A 21,003-nucleotide genomic window follows, 5' to 3' on the forward strand; every position below is an offset into this window, starting at 1 on the left:
TAGTGAAAATCCCGGGCATTAAAATCCCGGCTCCTGCTGGCAGCAGGAATGGGATGTTTGCCACTGACAGAGGTTAGATTCTGCCCGGGGAAACTCTTGCATGCTCTGGAATAAATTCGTGCACGTCTTTCTGATTAGTGTCTTCCGGCAGGTCCCCAAATAGACGATGATTCCTTTGTCCTCTTCTGACCTCACGGATCACATTCAGAGCCTGTAGCTTTTGCTGAAATGCCGGGTTTTTGGCCTGAAAAATCGCTGGTGCAACCTTTGGTGTTGGCCAGGAAGAGGGTAGTCACATGTGCTCTTAGACTAACAAACAGCACTGTTCTTCTAAGACCATGGGTAGCAATAATTCAGGGTCAGTGGAAAGGGCATATCTAATAAGAGGACCTGGTCTAGAGGATAAAAAAAAAGGAAAAAAGGAAAAAAAAAAGGCAGCTAAAAACCTTGGCTAGCGTGATAGAAGAGGATGGATATGGAAGCCTGGCTGTGGAGCTGGAGGCAAGAGGCATCAGGGAAAATACAGTGATACATGGAGAGGGATTGGGGATTGGAAAACCCTGGATTTGGCCATGTAAATCATGGCACCTATGAGATCTCAGACAGGTAGGAGGCTGTGACATGCCACCTTTCAGGCTGGCCAATTGCTGCATGTCCTAAGGACACCTAAGAAAACCTGTGAGGAGAGTTTCCACAGAGTCTATACATAGTGCTGGTTTTTGCTCAAGACAAGCAGGTAACCCAAGGGTGAGATCTGAGTCCAAATAAAAGACTGTAGCTGACAGAGGTGGTAAACAGTTATTCTTAGTAACCATATTTATTATTAAAAGTATCAGTTGGAATGAGAAATGTGAACAGCAAATTTAGAGAAGCATGAATTCCTTTGGCAGGAGCTTTAGAAGCAGCCAGGGTTTTAGTCAGGTTTTTTGAGGTCTGTAATAAGGTGCCAAAAAAAGCACAAACATTCTTTAGAACATTAAAAAAACCAAAACCTAACAAAACCTCCAGTCAATCACAAAAGGGAAAAAAAAACAATGTTACCATAAAAAAATTGCACTAAGAAAAAAAAAGAAGGCTCCTAGAGCATTATCCTTAAGTCACGTAAAAATCAAAAAACCACTATGCAAAAAATAACCTGTCTGCACAGAAACTTGCTTATGCATATGACTGTAGCGTGTGCCTTTGCTTGTAGTAAACATGCCCTTTGCCTTCTGCTGATGACATGACACTGGCATGTCACAGCTGATTTATAAACACAATTGGATTTTCAATCTTCAGGTCTAAATTCATTTCAGCAGACCCCAGCAGGCAATGTATCTCTGTTTATCTATAAATACCGGTTACGGTGCTTTCTTGGATAGAGATGGGTACAGTAGGATGTTGTTTATTTTTACTTGCTTGCAGTAAGAGGAAGCAGTGTTTGGTATCAGTCCTCATCATGAGCTAAGTGGCTGCAGGGCTCTTTCGAGGGCACTGAGCTGCAGAATCAAAGATGCAAGCAATGCTCTGCAGTGAACCCTTCAGGTTTTGCAAGGACTCACCTTGCAGCTCAGCAAGAGCGAGGAAGATGAGAACTGAGAAAGGCTTAGGAAATACAGCAGGTATTCCCAAGCCATGGGCAAGCTGGAGTTGCCTTGTCCAGGCTCTGAGGCTCCTCAGCAGCAGTGGTTCATGTGGGGCAGGTTGGGTGAGGGTCTTGGACTCAGTTCCTGCAGGTCCCTGCCAGGCTGGACGCTGTGGGTGCACACAGGGAATTCAGGCTAATTTGGTGCCTCCAGCCCTCAGCTCAGGATCACAGCGGCCGCAGCCACAGGACAGTGCAAGTGGAGCACTGCAGGAACATGCTGAATTGCTTATCCCGAGGTGCTCCCTCTGCGAGGAAGGGCTGGCCTTCAGCAAGCTCCCAAGGACCAGAAGCAGAGGCCTAGGCATGTAGGCTGAGGGTGGAGAGGTAAACCTACCTCTGGGCTTTCAACCTCTCTGCTGCAAGCCAGGAGCCCAAAAGCCATAGGACTCTCCCTCTCCTACCCTACAAAGTTACTTCCCTTGGAAGCTCCTTCCCTCCAGCTCCAGGCTTGAGCTTGAGATCCAGATGTCCTGGTATGGGCCCTTAGAATCCTGAATAACCTGATGTTGGGTTAGGCAACCTTGGACATGGGGTTCTGGAAATTCTTCCTGGCCTCAGTGGCATATCCCTTCCCAGGAGGGAACCAGCTCACCTCAGAGACTGAAATTTCCATCCTACATGCAAAGCTGAGCTCTGCTCAGGAAAATCCTTGCTAGAGCTCCTGCAGCTAAAGGTAATGCAGCATCAGGTTCATGTAGGTGACCAGTGAGATCCTTGCTCTGCAAAGGTGTCCATAAGAGTTGAGAAGAGACAATGTTTTGCTGTAGGCAATACTTGACAGGAGCAGAAAGGGTAAAAATGGCAAGGATTTAAAGGTGTTTGAAAAAGGCAGAGCACAAGAAGAAACAAAGCTGGGGAATAACCCTTCATGGTCCCTGAGCTATTTAAAAGAGGCTTAAAGGGATTTGGTCAAAAAAAATGACAAGAGATTAGAAATAAAATCAAACAGCAGCTGTTATGTGCAGCCCTGTGTGGCTGGATGAATGTGAGCATCAGAGATGATCAATATCCAGACTGGTTTCATTCTGGTAGAGGAAGAAGAGGAGTAAAAGATGAAGGAGGGAGGGGAAGAATTTGGTTGCCCACAGAGGGGCTGATGCTGCCTCCAGGCCATGGGTGGGTGCTTGGCCGTGGGGTCCAGTACCAGAGTAGCACCTTGGCTTAGACAGAGCAGCCCAGGCAGTTCCCCTGGCAGTGCTAATGAACACGAGCCCTACGGGCTCCAGCCACCAAAACAATGGCATGAAAGGCAGCTCATCTAGACTTTCCTCTTCTGCCTTCGAGGAAGAGGCTTCCCCGACTCTGTGACACAACACCAGCCTACAGGGGGAGGACACCAACCCACTGTTTAGATAAGGAAAGCCTTTATCAAGCAGAAAGGAATTTTTAAGAGCTTCCGCTGGTGGCTTTGTGTTAACAAGATTTTCCCATGAGCGGTGACGTTTTATATCTAAATGGTTTCTAACATGATAACATTCCCAGAAAACATATTTGGAAAGAGCCATAGATCCTCAAAGTCTTGCCAGATGGAAAATAACAGCAATAACTGCCTTGGTCTTAGACAAACTTCAAAGCCTTGGTGTCTTCTTGTCTGTCTCACACTAAACTGGGAATGTGCATGCAGGAGAGTGTGAAAGCACAGCATGGGTCTGGTCAGTATAACCACAGAGCTTAGTCCCTCCCCAAGGAATTTAATGTAACAGCACAGCATGGCTTGGCAGAGAGATGGTGGGACTGTTCCTCACTCTTGCTCTGTTTTATTAAGTGATCCTGGGCACATGGCTGATGTCCCATGTCTTGAGATGAGCCTTTTGGATCATCCAATGGATACAGGTTCCAAGGTCTGGTCCCAGGTGTCTCCTAAGAGTGACTCAGCATTGATAGGCTTTCCTGGATGATTTCCATGTAGTTTTAGGTCTCCTGCTCAGAGAAACTGTGGATGCCCCATCCCTGGAAGTGTTCAAGGCCAGGCTGGACGGGGCCCTGAGCAACCTGATCTAGTGGGTGTCATCCCTGCCTATGGCAGGGAACTTGGAATTATGTGATATTTTTGGTCCATTACAACCCAAACCATTCTACGACTCTTTAGACCACACCCAAAACTACATAACCATAACCCACTCAGTGTACTGATGCTGTTAGACTTTTTCCTGCTGCCACTGGAAAAGCAGACCTTTGTTGCTTCAAGGTTTGGTCATCGAATTTACAGCTTTTAGAGGAACTCTACTGGAGCTTCAGTGAGGTCATGGGAGAGCTCAGGATGCCCCAAGACCCTCACCTTAGCACCTAGAGATGGTCCTGGTCATGCTGGGGATTTGCCAGGAGAGCCAGGCAGCCTCTGAAGGCTTGCAAGGGAGTGAGATGCCATCCAAGAGTGGAGCAGGCCAGCCCACGGACTGAATGCAGGCAGAGAAAAGCTCAGCAGGCAAACAGCACACAAGCAGCACGCACGGCAAACAAACAAACAAATCCAGCAAAGGCCGCTTGAGCCAGCCAGAAATCACCGCCCGGTGCAAAGGGGCCAGGGGTTTGAAGATGTGGGAGGAGCACATCTGCCTTGCCTGTGGGGAACAGTGACTGTGGCTGGACAGAAATGGGGCACAGATGGACACATGGACAACCATGTGTGGATGCTCCTAGCTGGGTGCGTGAGACAGCTTGGGCATGCAAACATTCCGTGCAAGACACGGACATCCTGCGAAGTGCACCCTTGGCACGAGCCTCCCTTATGCCTGCTGTACCTGGCCACACCTCCCAGCAAGGGAGCAAATAATTTGGCCATTGGGTTGAAGAGTGAAGAGGATGAAACTACTGCAGAGCAGCTGAGCTCATGGAGCCAAAGCTCCATGTGTGTCCCATTGGAGTGAGGCTGAGCTCAACCCCATAACAGGATCAGAGGAGGAGGCAGTTATCATTGTCCAGGTCCCAAGGTGTCCCCCAGTGGTACAGGTGCAGCTTCCCGGGTTGGCTGTGCCCTTGGTGCTGCTCATCCCAGCAGCACGTGATGGGCACGTGGTGATGGTGGGACGTGCTGCTTGATCACGTCGCTGGAGTGGGAAGCCTGAGAGGGGAGGTCTGTGAGATCACAAAAACCTTTCCAACACTGGGAAGAGGGGAATTTTCAAAAGCACCCCGAGCAGAGGGAACGTGTGCTGTTTGGGTGTAGGACTGGATCTCCAGCACGTTCACCTCTGGCGTTTGTTTTGGGCCCAGCTCTTCTCTCTGGGGCCTTGGGGCAAACAGGAGTGCCATAACAGAGAGCCATGAAGAGAGTGGGGCCAGCCAGAGGCAAGGATTTTGTTAGCGTTTGGAGGAGAAAACAGGGAATTTCCACACATGGAAAAATGTTCCTTTAAACAGTGATTATGTAAAAATACAAAGCCACAACTGATAATATCTCTCACTCTGGGGAATGATGGAGAGTGTTTGTTTCTTTAATTGCATTTAATACTCATGAAAGTTACCAGCTTGCCACCACTGCAAGTGAAGCTCGTTTGTTGGATTGCAGCACACACAACACCAGCTTCCTTTCCACACTCCTTCAGCAGTGCATTTTGCCCTTGTTATTAAAAGACAGCTCCTAATTTAATATCTGTGCATATTTGATTGCTGGTGCTTTGCCTGAAAATTGCCTGTAGAGGTGCAAACTAAAATTAGGTGTATGATGAGTTTCTAAATGAGGAGATTTAGCAGTCAAAGGTGCATTGACTCCTGTTAGGCAGGAGCAGAGCCATGAGCCAAGCTCCTACTCCTGCCCCAGGTGAGCATCCTGTATCTTAGGTGGCTGCAGTTGTTATTTTTATCCCTCTGAACAGTCCTCATTCTCTTGAATTTCACACATTTTTTTGGTCACAAATGTAATAATTTAACCAGGGACTGGGTGGAAAAGTATTTCCATTGGTTTTGGATGTGCTGCCTTGGGATTTTCCTTTGACTCCCATTCAGAAGCTCCCTTCCCTTGGAATGCTTTCATCCCATGCTCTCCCGTGCTCCTCCTCGCTAAGGTAAACGGCTTGGGCTGATGTATAAAGGGATGCAGAGGAAATTCACAGTGCGGGCAGGAGCCTGTGAGAGCTGATGTGGGCTGTGCTCCTGTTGCTGCTTTAATTCATCATCACTGGAGCATGTAAAACCAGGACAGTCTCTGGAGCTGCAGTGCATGAATCACCCTTTGAGAGAAACGTGCCCCTGCGTGCTCCGACAAGCCCTCCTTTTCAAAGTGCCATTGTCAAACCCGGCTTGCTAAGAGCCTGGATCCAAAAACCTCTCACTGCAAAGGTAAATTGTACACTGATCCCTGCCTGCAGTTTGGTGCTGTGCCAAAGAGGTGCTGAAACCTCCCAGTGAGTCATATAAATCACAATCCAAACCCCCGAGGGGGCTGGATTAATATGGGATCAATGTGAACGTGCCACGGAGTTATTTGATCGCTACAATGCTGGTATTGACTGTTATACACCTGTTGTATCATTAGGGATTACATCTGTTGTAAACATGCTGTTTGATGTTGCAGGCTGTGCTAACCACATGCACTGTAATCACGGCTTGTAGCTGCTGTGGTGGCCTCAACATGCCCAAATTATGCTAATTTTCTTGTTGTGTGGGGTGGCCCAACAAAAGAGGTTTGTTCAGGGTGAGCCTGTGCAGAGGGAGATTGAGCACAGGATGCTGGGGGAGACAGAGAAGGGATGGGATAAGAGTCTGCATTGCGATGGAGATGAATGGGGACGAAGGTGAGAACAAAAATAATATCAGGTGACAGCAGACACCAGCTGAAGGAGGGAGTTTCCCAGTTCTGGCTCAAATTTATTATCAGAATAAGGTCTGAAAAGATGAAAAAGTCAAATAAGGAAGGGCAAGTGTGGCTGGGCAGGCATGAGGCAGGGTTTAGCTGCTGGAGGGGCTGCTGGTGATGGGGAGAAGTGAAATGAGGTTGCTCAGCTGGGGTTTCACACCACGGTGGGGTGGTGGTGCAGACCTGTGGATGGTCCCCTGTTACCAGCAGTGGCAGCAGCAGCCTCAGCAATCCCTCATTCAGTAGTGTGTGCTTGCATTCGGGAGCAATTGATCCTTAATGGAGCAATTTGGGTTCACACCAGTGGCTCCCAAGACAGTATCAAGCCCTTCCTTGCTGGGTGTATTTCTTGATCTCTGTTTTGGCAACTTAAGCCTGAGGGATGAGTTACTTAATGCTGACAATTTCCTTAATCCTCATTTTTCCTGTCTCAGGCACAAGGTTTCTTCCCCTTACTTCCGTTTCCTACCCTAGAAAGGAGCCAGGCTTTCTCCAGAAACTGTCTCCAGAACATCCTTTACTGGACATGCTGATGGCAAGATTGGAAATCAGCCTCTCCACCCAGTGCTGCTCTTCCAGTTGAGCATCCAACACAGATATGGACCTAATCCCCTGCATTTTTATTAGCCATGTCATGACTCTGATGTAATGAACAATCTGCCCACGCTTCCAGATGGAGGAGCAGAGCAGGACACCCTTCCACCTCCTATATCCACGTGAGGGCAAAGGCCAAGGGTGTGTGATTATTCTGCTGGGGACACTCCTGGTCCCCTGGTCCCTCCCTCCTGGTCCCCTGGGAGCATGGTGCCACTGCAGTAACAGAGATCAGCCAGAGGAAGAGGGGATGAAACCTTTAGGATTAGAAGTGGCATCTTTTAAAAAAGTCAAACAAAAACCCCAAAAAGGATAGCTGTGAAGTGTTCTCCACTTCAACATTTTCTATAGGCTGAAGGTCCAGCTAGTATCTGTGGTGTCCTAAATTCAACCATTTCTTTATTTCTTTCCCTTTCCATCTTACCTGTCTTTTTTTTTTTTTTTCTTTCCCCCAGCAACATCCTGGGGATAAGCCAACAAGAGCTGTAAAACTCATACAAACTTGGGGAAGAAGACAATGCAGGAGGCATTCCCAAATATTTCAAAACTTCTGTGTTGTAGTTTTTTACTATTCCCAAAACTTTATTTACCTGAAACAGAAGAAGAAAGATTATGCCGAGAGTTTTGAGACTGCGGGGGATAAAAAGTGAATATTATTTTCAGTCCCTTTCTGGAGGTACCTAGAGAAGGGTTGAGCTGTCTGCCTGGCACACGTGGCCAGTCCAGAGCTGTGCAGGAAACAGTGTCTGAGACTTTCTGCTTGACTGTTCTCCACACTGCCCCTGCCCCAGGCTGGTGCTGACAGTCAGAGGTGGCCTCTGGGTCACAGTCTCCTCCCTTGTGACCAGAAGTCAGTTCAGTGCTGTAACTTATGGGGGGGCTAAAAAGAGATGGAGCAAGAGTGGTATTTTGGAAGAAGCGGGTGAAGAGAGAAAGGACCCCTGAACAGGCTCTGACCAGGGCAGAGGTCCTGGGCTGACAACAGCCTTGGGCTCATGACCATTATTTAAAATGTAATATTCTGGGTGGGACAAATGGTGGATGAAGTGGCTGGAAATCCTTCTCTTAACTCAACCCCTAGGGATGACTCAACAGTGGAGCAAGTAGGGCGCTAATTGGGTAGGAAATGCTGAGAGACCGCCACCATCTCTGAGCAGAGCTCCTCAGCTCTCATCTCACCCAGGTAAGCATGAGCCAGGGTGGGGCTGGCTCTGGCAGCTGTGGTGTGCAGATCTGGGTAGGAGCAGGTGGGACTGTGTCTCACTGGATTTCCTGCCACCTTTCCATTCATCCCTTCCTGCAATCTTTTCCAAGGTGCCAAGAGTGCCTGTACAACTCTGGGTCATCTTTTCTGATCTTTACCTGGGGGGGGTTGCAGTAAAAAAAATGCCCTACAAACCATTGTGAGGCTCTGGAAGTGCTATTAGAACCCTTTAACCTGGGACAACAATTTCCACTGAGCTTTTTTTCCCTAAACCAACAAAATTTGGCTTTCACCCAACACCAACCCCTTGGGTACATCATGCAGCAGTGAATTTCCCAAGGACAGCCTGGGGCACTGTGCAAATTCTGGGGCCCTTTTTGCTGGTCCAGGCAGTGCAAAAATACTCTGAGATGCCTTCCCAAGATGCCCTAGACTCTTCCTTATGCCACGGGCACAAGTCTTGCAAGCCTGGCTGCTCCTGGGTAGTGATGTGACTTCCCAGAGCAGATATACAGCTTAACTGCTCCGTGCCAGGATGGGGCACAAATGGGCTTCTGCTTTCTGGAGTGTTGACTCACACTTTGAGGCAGGAGCATCGTTCTTCCACACTGACAGCTCAGAGCTCCCCATCCATCCTGTATCCCAGCAGCCTCTCCTCATCCATCCCCTTATTTCCTCCCTTCAGGTACCTGGGCTCTCCAAGTGATGCAAATATGACCATGGCCCAAAAAACCAAATTCCCTCTTGCCCTGTCCTCCCTCTCCCATGTCTCTCCCCCCTCCCCCCACCTGGGGATGAATGAGATGCTCGTTGTGGCTGCAATATATCATTCTTACTATTTGTTATGAGGTTTTAATGAGTGCGGAAGATTAGGATGTTTGCAACAGCGTAACAATAAAATACATATCTCGCTCATTCCTTGCCAAAAAGTACTTACAAATAATAAAAGTGAGGCTAGCTGAATGCATAAATCTCCTTTCACAAGCCCCCACCCACTGTGCAATAATTAGTACAAAGTGCAGTGCTAATAGATCATCTTACTTGTGTGGGAAACTTGACATTATGCTTTGTTTATATTATCCCTTTGGCAAGAATCTGCATGGCAAATCCTGGCAGCCAGCAAACAAGAGGCTCTCAAGGAAGGTTTCCAGACTGTCGTGCAGAAAAGCAAGCCACAGGATTGCGTGCTGGTCAGGATGCTGAAACCAGCTGGGGAGCTGAAGCGTTAGATCCAGCCTTTATGGAGTTGAGCTACCAAGTTTCCAGCTGACTAGGAGCAACATCCTGCGACCGATTTGCAAAGGGCTGTTCCCACCCCAGCCACAACAAATCAGTGTGAACCTTGGCTTCAGGATGGTGCCCTTTGCTTAATTATATATTCAGGGCCCAATTTACCGCCTGGGCCTCCTAATGGGAACAGACGGGGTCGCCCAGACTTGAGACAGGCACCGAATACGGCCCCTGCAGTCTCTGGCTCTGTAAGGAGAGGGTTTTCAGCCAGTGCCCAAATAGCTCCAGCTCCCAAGACCTTTCTCCTCCACTCAGCTCCTACAGAGACCTTGGCTGATGTGGGAATTACCTCTGCTGGGACATCTGGCTCTGTCCCATGGACCAGGCTTGCTGCAGTATGACTTGCTCATGATGGTGTCTCAAAATTCTGTCAGTAGGCACAAGGGCTGTCTTCAGCTCTCTGCTGACTGAAATGAGCTTTGGGTCAATGTGCTGGGTGGAAAGCCAGTCCTCATCCCCCCAGTGCCTGTGACTCTTCACCCCACAGCCCTTTTCTCTCTTCTTGGCCTGAAGTCCCTTCCTTTTGCTTGTTTCTCTATCCCAGTGAGCAATGGAAAAAACAGAGCCCAGTTTTTGGATGCAGAGATGCATTCCTGCCTGGTGAATCAGAAACCATTAGCAGGACAGGTCTGGGTACATTCACAGGAGGGCACGTTCTAGAGTTTCTTGCCAGTTGGGAGAATTGGGATGGGAAGTTTTCCTTTCTTTCCTTGAGAAATTTGGGAGTGACCTGCAAGCTGGCTATTTCAGCAGTTCAGAGAGAGTGCCACCACACAGGATCTTGTCCTAAGGACATATTCCAACAGTGGCAGCTTGTCCTTGCAAAGGCCCTACTGCCCACCATCCAGCACCCTCCTCTGCTGACAGCCTCCCCAGGTTTGTCCCAGCTGAGTTTTTCCTGTGTGCTGGGGGTCTGAGCAACAACAAAAAGCCAAAAATGCCAAGCTACACTCTTCCATGTGGGATTGTCCTCTGCTGTTTCATGAAGTCTCTGCACAACGTGCTCCACCAGGTCCCTGTGTGCTGCCATGTGTGGTCCTGGAGCTTCTCTCCCCGACTCAAGCTGGTGTTGGGGTGTGCCAAGCATGGTGTCCTCAGCACCTTCCCTCCCCTTTGTGCTGCAGGGCTTTGGAAGGACTATCCTGTGAGAAGAGCCCATCTGCTGGACAAGCCCCAGCAGCCTTCCCAGCAGCAGGTGTGGCTCAGACTCCACCTTTGAGCAGGCATCAGCCTTGCACGTACAGATTCACTCCTGCTCCAGTAAAGTTTCCACATGTGTTTAATTCCCCCCTTCCCTGCTGGACCCCTCCTCATCCCATCCCACCCACTGGTCTTGCTCGAGGCTGGCCTTTCAAAAGCACTCAGGTTGTCCTGCTTTGTGGCTGGGGAATGGAGACAAGGTGTCTTATCCTGAAGTGACTCACCCTCCTGGGAGATACACAGTGGAATTGCCTAGTGCAGGCCCCCCTGCGCCCTTCTCCTCCATCTTTGTGATGAAATCACCAGGAAAGAGAGAAAGTTTCTACTCATGGGCCCAGTGGACATATTCACTTGGAGATCTTCACCCTGCTTGTTTCTTTTTAACTTGGGTGGGCACTCTTCCATGGGATCACAGCAGTGTCCTCTGCTGCTGGAAGAAACCTGGTATCAACTCCCTGACTTCGCATGGTGTTTTTAAAGCTTTAAAAAAAAAAAAAAAGAGTTGGCAGATGTGTCCCCACATGGGCATGAGAAGGAACTTGCTTTGTAAGGTGTCGTTCAGATAGGAAGAGCATTTCAAGCACATCTTCTTCCATGCCAAACCCAGCTGCTAAGAACCACTGCAGAGATACTCCTTCCCTTTATGCCGTCGGGCTCCGGGAATCCCGGTAACGTGCGAGTAATCCTGAACAAAGTGCTGATGAGGCTGGTTCAGGCAGGGGGAACTGGGCAGAGCCCTGACATTTCGGTGACTGGTGAGGTTATCTGAGGGGAAAGCACTGGGAGCCTGGCGCCCAGCAGCCAGTGCCGGCAGCAGCCTCTCCTGCTAACTGCGTTGACTCTGCTGGCTCAGGACAATGGCAAATGGGCTGAAACATTGACAGTTTCCTCACAGACTCTTCCCAGAGTTACTAAAATTAACCTTTTTATTCCCCCCCACTGGAGAAATATAAAGCTCTTACTTTCTTTAACTTCTCTTTCCCACCCAGTGGGCAAAGAGTTTGTCAGTTCTACAGTTAAAATAATATATGAAGGATTTCCAATGGTGCAAGTCAAATTTCACATCTCCTAATGATTCTAGATGCCTTTTTTGTCCTCAGACATTTCAAGTTAAACCTCTATGAAACTGACCTTTTGGCTTGTCATCCTCTGTAAGGACCCCAGAGATGAAACACTTCTTTCAGTCTGTCACTACTGTCCGTACACTGCCCCCCCCCTTTCCCCCCCTCCTCTATTTTATCAGCAAGAGCCCATAATTGAGCCCCTAGACAATAGCAGGACTGTGCATTTCTTTGTCAACAACAATGGGCCGTCCAAGTTCATTACTGGAGATTGTTTAAAAATTGATTCATGGGCCAGTAGTAGTAGCTTATTATACAGCATAAGTGACAGTGTGATCTGGATGGAGGCCAAGTCATTCTTGACCAGTCATGTCCAATTAGAAAGAACATTGCACACATTCCTGTTGGAGCCACATTAATGAATTAGTCCTACCACAAACTGAGAGAAGCTTGCAGGACCCTAATACCTTTTGTTCCTAAGGATAATTCAGTAATTTATAAAGAGAACAGCGCAAAGCACATTAGCAAAAGAACAGTAATCGCAGGACTCAGACAGTCCTTACACTTGTTCTTCATTTCAGGTTTCTGGGGAGCTCCATTGCCCCTGAGCTCTGTGTTTCCCTGGAGAGCACAGACCTCTGACAGCCCTCCCAGGGCTGTGCTGGCAGTGACCAGGGCTCTACAGGCCTGTGTACACCTGAACTTGGGCTAGCATGTGGCATCCAGGCTCTGCTTCCCAGGATAACAGGACAGCCCAGGCGCACGGAATGCCATCATCCTACAAAAGTCACATCTAAGGGCATTATTCTGTCCTGGTGCTTCCTCTTTGCTCTGCAAATGGCACCTGTGTAAATCCACTGAGTTGTGCCTGCCCCACACCTGGGGACATAGGAGAGAAGAGCAGATCAAGGCACAGTTTTCAAGTTTGGAAGTCTGGAGTTGGTGTTTAAGGTCATATATCGCAGAGCCAATTTTGACGTGTGCCAAAATCCATTTAAATTGCACGGAGCAGCTCCCAGGGACTGGGAGGCTTCAGGGAATTTGGAACCTCAGACATGCAGTGCTAAGGACAGTCTGTGCATGGAAAGTCCTTTCAAAGGCTGTGTTAGGGGGAAAGATGAGGAAAAGATGTGTCCATCTTACCAGGTGCTGACCAAGTCCATGAGAGGAAGCAAGGAATGCTGTCAGCTGACATCTGAAGGATGCTGAGGAATTTCTGGTGTAGGTACAAGCGAATGCAATCCATGGATTGAATTATTTTAGCAGAATAATAATAATAATAAATTATTTTAGCGGAACTTGTACTTTGGCATGGGAGCTGCAGGAAGAAGGAACTGGAAATAGTATAAATTCCCAACCGAGCCAAGGTTAGCAATGCTCTCCGTTACAAAGCCGACTCCCAAGAGGAATCCCCCTCCCCAGGAATGTTTACAAGTTAACTGTACAAAGCTCAGTGTAGTGTTACCTACTCGGGGGATATGATCACAAGCAGTTACTGCCTCCACTGTCATTTAATATATAACAATTTTTGACATGGAGCAAATTCTGCCTATTGCTCAGGAAATGTCCTTTATTAGGGACCACAGAAACCCATCATTGGTTGGCCCACATGTCCTCAAGTAGCTTTAGTGATAATAAATATACCAGCCATACAGCAATGTCAGCTTCCTAATGACAGTAATATCTGGACTTCTAAAATCTACCTGTGTGCATGAAAAATAAGTAACTCACAGACAGCAGTACCAAACGACCATTTTTAAAATAAAAAATTATCATCAAGAGTGTATTGTGGCTATAAATGTTCATCTGCTGTCACTCAGCAGCCTGTGACATTTTAATGCTCACAGCTTCAAAGCACCTGTGATTTTGGTTTTTTTGTAGCTAGTGATCATTGATCTCCATGCTTCCTGTCTATGCAAGATTTTAAAAATATGAAGCTCACCATAAATGCTACATCATAACTGAATAGGTCATGCAGTTTTAACTTTGTGTAATCAGAAATGTAGAGAATGTAGAAAAGTAAATGATTGATTACATTTGCCAGTATCTCAAAAATCAGAAGAAATTTTGTCTCTAATCTTAACATGGTCACAACTGAAAATATGTATAGTTAAAAATTCAGGGATGAGTTTTGCTCCTAAAATGTGTTTACGTATCTGTTCTGAATGGAACCTCCATTGTCGTAAGGATGGCTAAATAAACTTTTGCTTTTGAATGAGAACAAGCAGTTTTTGGAAAACAGGGATTGCACTCTGCATTCACTATTACACCATTACCATCAGTAAAATAAGTCTGAACATTAGAGTGTACACACACACACATATATTCACATTTGAGTACATACCAAGAGCACACACATGCTGAAGGCTTGATGAACTGCATGATTACATTCTTGCTCACCAGTTTGATAAAAAAAGGACTAAATTGAGGGCTTTGGCTCCTCTTCAGATTCAGTAACTTTTGAGTTTCTATCATGATTTATGAATTTTGTCTTTTATATCCTGGTCTGGCAAACTGTGATGCTCAGGTAATCCTATTACTGCTCTTTTTATTTCCTTGTCTGATTACAGTTGTCAGTCCAGGGGCTTGAATTCTGCCTTCTTCAATTTTAAAATTACAGGGGAAAAAAGGTGCAGAGATATTAGAAATCCATTTATCTAACCAATGCATGAAATTTTGGCATCATGACTAGTCTGCAAAGGACTTAAAAAACTCTATCTCCACATGTCAAGTCTGTTCTATAAACTGGGTAGACTTTTTGAAGGTGTCCAGCACTGCAGGCATCCCAATCTTCTCAGCAAAACCACCTCACTGCATCCTGACCTTGCTGCTGGAAGTGTTTTCTAATGGTTACAACGAATCCAGACACCATTACTGTTTGTGCTGCTCCATGGACACGGAGAAGACCGTTCCCTTTTTTTTCCACTGCAGCTTTTTATATATTCAAAGGCCAACAGCCCATTTTCACCCTGTCTTCTCCTCCTTATTCTAAGCAATCTCAGTTTGTTCTGTCTTTCCTTTTAGGTTATGACTGATATAGATATTTTTTTACTATCAACTGCTCATTCCTCTGTGCTTGAACTCAGATTTGTAATTAGAGCTTCCACCAGCAGACAGGAAAGGCACGTAGATGAGCGTCTTCAGATTCCACCTTAGAGCTGAGATTTACTCTGTTACTTGTAAAAGCTGCAAAAAGCAGCAGGGGACCTGAAGTGGGATCAGCTGAAGAGGGGAATATTCAGTTATTGAATAGAGTGTGGTGTCTGCAGGTCATTGAACAGTGATCATAATGGCTTTTCATCCACAGTTAATTGTTACCTGCATTTAGATTCTCCTTTGCCCTCCCTGTTCATTTTCATTGTACTGTGCATGTACATTTTGCACTGAATCATTAACAATATTGTGAGGAACAGGATGAGCAGAGTAACTCAGCATATGTCAAGTTGCATGTGAAATAGTATCTAGAGTGTTTAATAAAATTATAGATAGAGTCTATTTACTGTCTCAGAGAAGTTTTGAGGAAAGGAATTTTTTATTTCTCAAGGTGAGCCATTGACTGTCTTTGGTGTGCATTGAGTATACATGAGATCCTGTCTTGTACAGAAAAAAAGTTCCTCTTTTATATGTAGGGGCTTTCACACTCTAGATTATCACCATGGCTGATCCCTTGTCCCTTCCTTATACCCAGCACTGAACTTGTCTTTTCATTTTTAGCAATATTTTAATAATCAACAAATGAAAGAGAAGTATATTTCTGGGCTGGTCAGAAGCTCTGTGTCACAGCAGAAGCAGCAACTGTAGGCAGTCACCTCCCAAAGCCAAAACGCTGACCAGCCTTCAGACCTTGTCTTAGGGAATATTTAATTTTTGTAATCATATTGTAGAGGAACTTACCTGCTGGGCTGTGAGGGCTGATGCAGAGGGAGGGAAGAGGCACAGTAGTGGCCACGGGGGCTGACCAAATTCAGAGTCCTCCTCTCAATTACTCTACAACCAAACACCATCCTGACAGAGATCTTGTGGGGTAAGCACAGAAGACAATCAATAGAGCAAGAAAGTATTAGTGTGTTAATTTTCTAGATGGGGAACTGGCTCATTGGCATGTAGGTATCTATTCCAAAGCCACAACTTAACTTAATTTTCTGCTTATTAGCCCCATGCTCTGACCACAAAATTGCTCTGGGTGTGAAAGTTCCCATAATGGTGAACCTTCAGAAAAACAGGGTCAAACCCTCATTTGCCTGATAAAAAGAAGTGGCTGCAGGTCGGGAAGGCAGCTGTGGGGCTTGGAGAGCTGCTTTTGCAGTAAAAGGTGTCAAACAGTCTGGTCACTCAGAGTGACACTCATATCCTTCATCACACCCCCCATCATTCCTGTCCCCCATCCCTCTCAGTGCCAGCTTCAGTGCCAGCTGTCATTTTGCAGGATCAGTCCCATAAAAAAGGCTAAGGGATAAAGTGACAGGAAGGATGCTCAGCCTGAATGGAGAAGTCCATGCTGATGGCAAGACAAATATCCTAAAAGTGAAAGCAGATATCAGAAATCCTGTTCTCCACCATGATGGATTAAATGATTCTGTGGTTCACTTAAAAAATGTTGGATGAAGCAAACTGTTTAAACCTGACACAATCACAACCACCTGAATTAATTTTATAAGGCCAGCTGTGAAAACTGCTGCTGGGCTTCCCCCTGGAAGTGAATGACAGAGAGTGCTGGTGCTGTTTGCAGATCACCACACTCTGCAGAGCGTTGGCTGTGGGCTCACAATCTCTGGGCAGGTTTCAGAGTCTCTTCTCTAGTTTTTCATGTTCTGCATACTGAATTATCACTTGGAAGATGATGAGTATGAACAAAAAATATACCAAAGGTATCTAGTCTATTTTTTGCACACTTTAAAATTAAAATTACAGGAAACCATGCAAAAGCAATTACCTTTTAATACACGATTTCCATCTTCCTGATGAAGAATCTGCTAAAGGCACCCTGCTCCATCTGCACAGCACAAGGCTTTTGCTGGGCATGTGCTACATTCCCATTCTGGGATGGAAAGCCAAATCACAGCGTGCTTGGAAAAGGAGGGGAAGAAAACTGAAGTGATCTGGATCTAGGGAGTTCTGAGCACCCTAATTTCTGCATTAGTAGATTTCCATATTTAATCTACAGAAGATTTTCCCTCCAGAAACAGCCAAACACACAGAGGGGGACAGACACCTGCATGAGAAGAAACTTAGATGGGTACACACATTTTGAAACACCTGAGGGTTCCACAGTCTGAAGTGGCAGAGATCGTGGTGATTGCCATAGATGTGGACTCCAGCCCAGCTAGATTTGCACTGGGTGTGAGGACTGCACATGGCCCATCTTGCCTAATTACGAGTTCACCATCTGCAAGCTTTCCCAAATTATAGTGCAATTCCCTGGGCAGGAAGGGAGGCAGAGCAGAGTTGAAGGCAGCAGACTCTTTATCCAGACAGGTGAATCCAGGAGAGCTGTTCCCAGCCTCGGAGCAGAGGGTGAATCTCAGGCAAGATCAGGAGCAATGTTATCTAAAGTACCTTGCTGCCAATGCCTCCTTTCCCTCCCTGCTCTGAGAATTCCCTCCATAACCCTGCACGGGGCACTGTGAGCACTTAGACACTCTCAATGCTGAATTTCCCCTGAGCTGATTGAGGCTTTGCCAAATGGGATTTTGTTCCCTTTTGGAGATTTTTCTGTTAGCTTTACAGCAAGGATGTCACATCTTTTCTTCAGCTGGGTGTGTTACACTTGATTGCATTAAGGTGTATCTGATGGCACTAACATAGAGCAAGATTCAGTCTTGCAACATGTTCCAGCACAGACAGCATTATGAGCTTACACACAGCTCTGTTTAGATCTCATATCGAATATCCTCTGGCATCAGATCTGAAATTCATTCTGTATGGCAACCAAAGAAACGCTCTATCTGTCTGAATAACAAAAAATGAAGAGAGAAAGAGCTTTGCTGTATCACCAGCTCCAATCTGGACGAATGGCAAAAGTCCCAGCAGACAAGGCAGCCCCATTGCTGCAAGCCCTGTGCTGTTCCCACAGCCGCCTCCCTCTCCCCACAGCTTCTTTTCCTCTCTCCTGCCTGGGCTCCATTTTTTCCATAAAGGGCTTTCCAGTCATCCTAATCCTGGAGCGTCTCTGCACCTTCTTGCAGATGGTCTTGTCCTTCTCCTTCCACTGGTCTGGATGGTCATGGGATGTCTCTGTCTGCCCTTTTACTCAACAGGGTTACAGTGAGAGCATTAGCTTAGGCACAGGCAGCAAATTTGGTAAATCCAAAATCCTCTGGGAAATTATTATCTTCCCCCATTAAAAGTTTTCCAGCTTTGGAAGGAGACCAGGATTATACTTCACTGAGCTGCTGTGTGCCTGTATGGACATTTTGCATAATGCCATTAGCCCCCAGAGTTTCCCTGAACTCGCTCCAGACCTTCCCAATGGGATTCTCTGGTGTGGAAGGTGACGTGTAGATGTAAAACATCATTGTTGGCCTGTCTGTAACGGTACAGTGGAGCATTAAAATTTTGTGTTATAGTTTCCGAACGCGATTTCAGACAGCGCGTTAAAGGAGCTGGGTCATTGCTTTGATGGCTCTGACTGTGAATTGCTCGGGTCTGCTCAGGCATGCGACCCCTCCGTGAGCCACTCTGTGCTTGACAGTGCCACCGGTCCCACGCCACAGCTCCTCCAGCCACACCTCCCACCATGGAGCGCTCCGTGGGGCTGCCCTTCCCACGGAGGAGACCCAGCTGCCTGCTGTTAGTTAGCTGAGACCTTGTGTCCCTCTGGTTCTCCTGCGAGGGTCCCAGCTGTCTGGGATGGCTGCTGATCTCCGCTCCAGCCCAGCAAACCCTGGGACCCTCGCAGGAGTGGTACGAAAGGTACAGAACGCTTATAGCGCTTTGGAATCAGGAAATAGTTGACTTCTGGTTGTGATGGCATGGATTGTAACACCTGTATTGTCTCACCCTTCATATGAGACTGAAAATGGAATAAATGTTTTTTAAAACACCTCTCAGTTGCCCCATCTCTGGGTCAGGAAAGGGCTAAATCCGACAGAGACCAACCGAAGCCAGTTGAGCACTGAGTGTTTATTGGCGTCCAGCTCCAGCTGAGCAGGGATCATTTCTCCCTCCACCCTCACTGAGGGCTGTGCAGAGGCCAAAAGGGGAGAGGAATGCACAGCCAGAGCTTTCTGGCAGTCACTTTTAGTGCAGATTAACTCAGTGCTTGCCCCCTTGCTAACTCCAAGCACCTTGGACCTCCATGCTGCCCCAAGAGGCTTCCCCTTGTCCTGGGGCTGTATTTGGGGATGCTCTCCACATCCCCATAGCCCCACTGAGGGAAGAATTACAGCCATGGGTCAGGCTGTGCCAGCACCTCAACCAAGCCTGTCCAGGCATCGCTGAGGGCAGTGCTGTGTATCAGAGAGGTGGATAAACCAGAAAGTTTGGAGAACCTCAAGAGGAGGTAAAAGAAAGCCCTGTTAAATCATTGCTTTTCAAAGAACCTACCCTGGAGCTAGCTAACTGATCCTGTCAGATCTTTCCTAAGTCAGATAAGAAAAATAATCTGGCAGTAGTCTTCAAAGGCAGAACGATGCATTAAAAAGTCCATTGTGAGGAGACCTTGGAATCAAAGGTAGAGGGTTTGCAGGCAAGACGGGTGGGACCCACAAGCACCAGCCACATGGAAATTTCCACTCCCTTCCTGGCTGTAGGAAGCAGGTTTGCCCCACTGCCTTTGACTGAGAGCTGCTTTTCCCATTGACAGCAGACACCTCCTGACTTCCCTGTCTCACATGGTGACTCATTTCCAGGGAAGGAGGGATAAAGAAAGGAAAGGCAAGTAAGGTAATACTTAATCTTTTGCTATTATTTCAGTTCAGTGGGAAACAAGTGAAGGCTACGTGAAGGTAAATACAAGGGTCTTGATTTGTCCTGATGACCCTTTCCCAAACTCCTGCTCTTGGAGCTGCTGGAGACATGACTGGGCCGGTCAGAGTGGTGATCTGAGCCAGACTGCCTGCTCTTATGTTCTGACTTTTCATGACAATAGAAAAAATAACCAACAACTACGTGGTGCTTTAAACCATTAACTTGCCCTCACACTCCCTTCTGAGGCAGATAAATGGGATATCACTACCTGCATTTATAGTGTGTGAAAATGGGATAAAATCTTTCCATGAGATGCTTTATCCCTTGAAGCAGTGTTGTTCTCACCTGTGCACGTGTCTAAGCAATGCCTGAGTCAGAACTGGCCAAGGAAGATTGGGGTCCCCTCACTGAAGACCTGAAGAGGAAAAAAAAAAAAAAAAAAAAAAAAACCAAAAAAAGAAATGGGAGCTCTGCAAACACAAGGCGTTGCCACAGGATGCACCTTGTGTCTTGCCAGAGTGCCCATAAGCCAGAGATCTTGTCTCATGTTGCCATATGTCACACACTATACATAAATCAGTTTGGTTTTGGCTGCCTGCTACTCCTCTTATAATCTCTTGTGTATCTTTCCATGTATAATTATGAGTCAAGCCCTTGGAGGAGAGGGAAAGTCATTAAATGTCCTGCTGGCATTTCCTTTGAGAAGAAACTGCATCTGCCACTGGAGATGCTGGAGAAAGATGTGGGGAAAGGAGAAATAAAAAGAGGTAGAGAAGCTACACCTCCAGGTTAAAATCCAAAGGTAAGCAAGCAGCTTTTGATTCCATTCACAACCTGTTTGGAACTCAGCTCCAATGAAAAACAAACAAACAAAACAAACCACATGTCATGAAAAACCACCACCAGTGAGGAGGAGAGAGGTTACAGATAAAGGTCCATCGTCTCCTTCCCTCTGACACGTTGGTTTTATCTTGGCTGCCAAACAATCTAAGATGACAATAACACTTCATTTCTGCTTTGCACTTGTGCCAGAATGCCAGTTTCCCATTCCCAGACTACGGACAGGGTTTGTGGACACCACCTGTAGAGTGATACTGGACCTTCTGGGCCAGGCTGTGAGGGGTCCCTGCTGTTCCACAAGGGTGTGTGATGCAAGCATGGGGATGAATAATTCAGGGCACACATGCCAAAGCCATAAAAAGGTGCATTAGGGGCCCCTATAGAATTTAGCTGGAGTTATATACATACTGTAGTTCTTATATCTGTGCTATTACAGGGTTTGAGTCCTCCCTTTGGTTCCATGCTGAAACAGAAAAAGGCTGAG

General features: G+C 46.9%; 1 long non-coding RNA gene across 1 annotated transcript; it reads right to left on the minus strand.

Moving 5' to 3' along the window:
* Window positions 1-12,431: 12,431 nt before the first annotated feature.
* On the minus strand, window positions 12,432-20,999 carry LOC128806468 (uncharacterized). The gene is made up of 5 exons (XR_008436830.1): window positions 20,928-20,999; window positions 20,025-20,094; window positions 15,666-15,787; window positions 12,915-12,987; window positions 12,432-12,549 (listed from the first exon to the last, which is right to left on the minus strand). It is a non-coding gene; the product is annotated as an uncharacterized LOC128806468 (long non-coding RNA).
* Between the last annotated feature and the right edge of the window lie 4 nt (window positions 21,000-21,003).

Source organism: Vidua macroura, chromosome 4 (genome assembly GCF_024509145.1).
Source record: "Vidua macroura isolate BioBank_ID:100142 chromosome 4, ASM2450914v1, whole genome shotgun sequence".
NCBI lineage: Eukaryota > Metazoa > Chordata > Aves > Passeriformes > Viduidae > Vidua > Vidua macroura.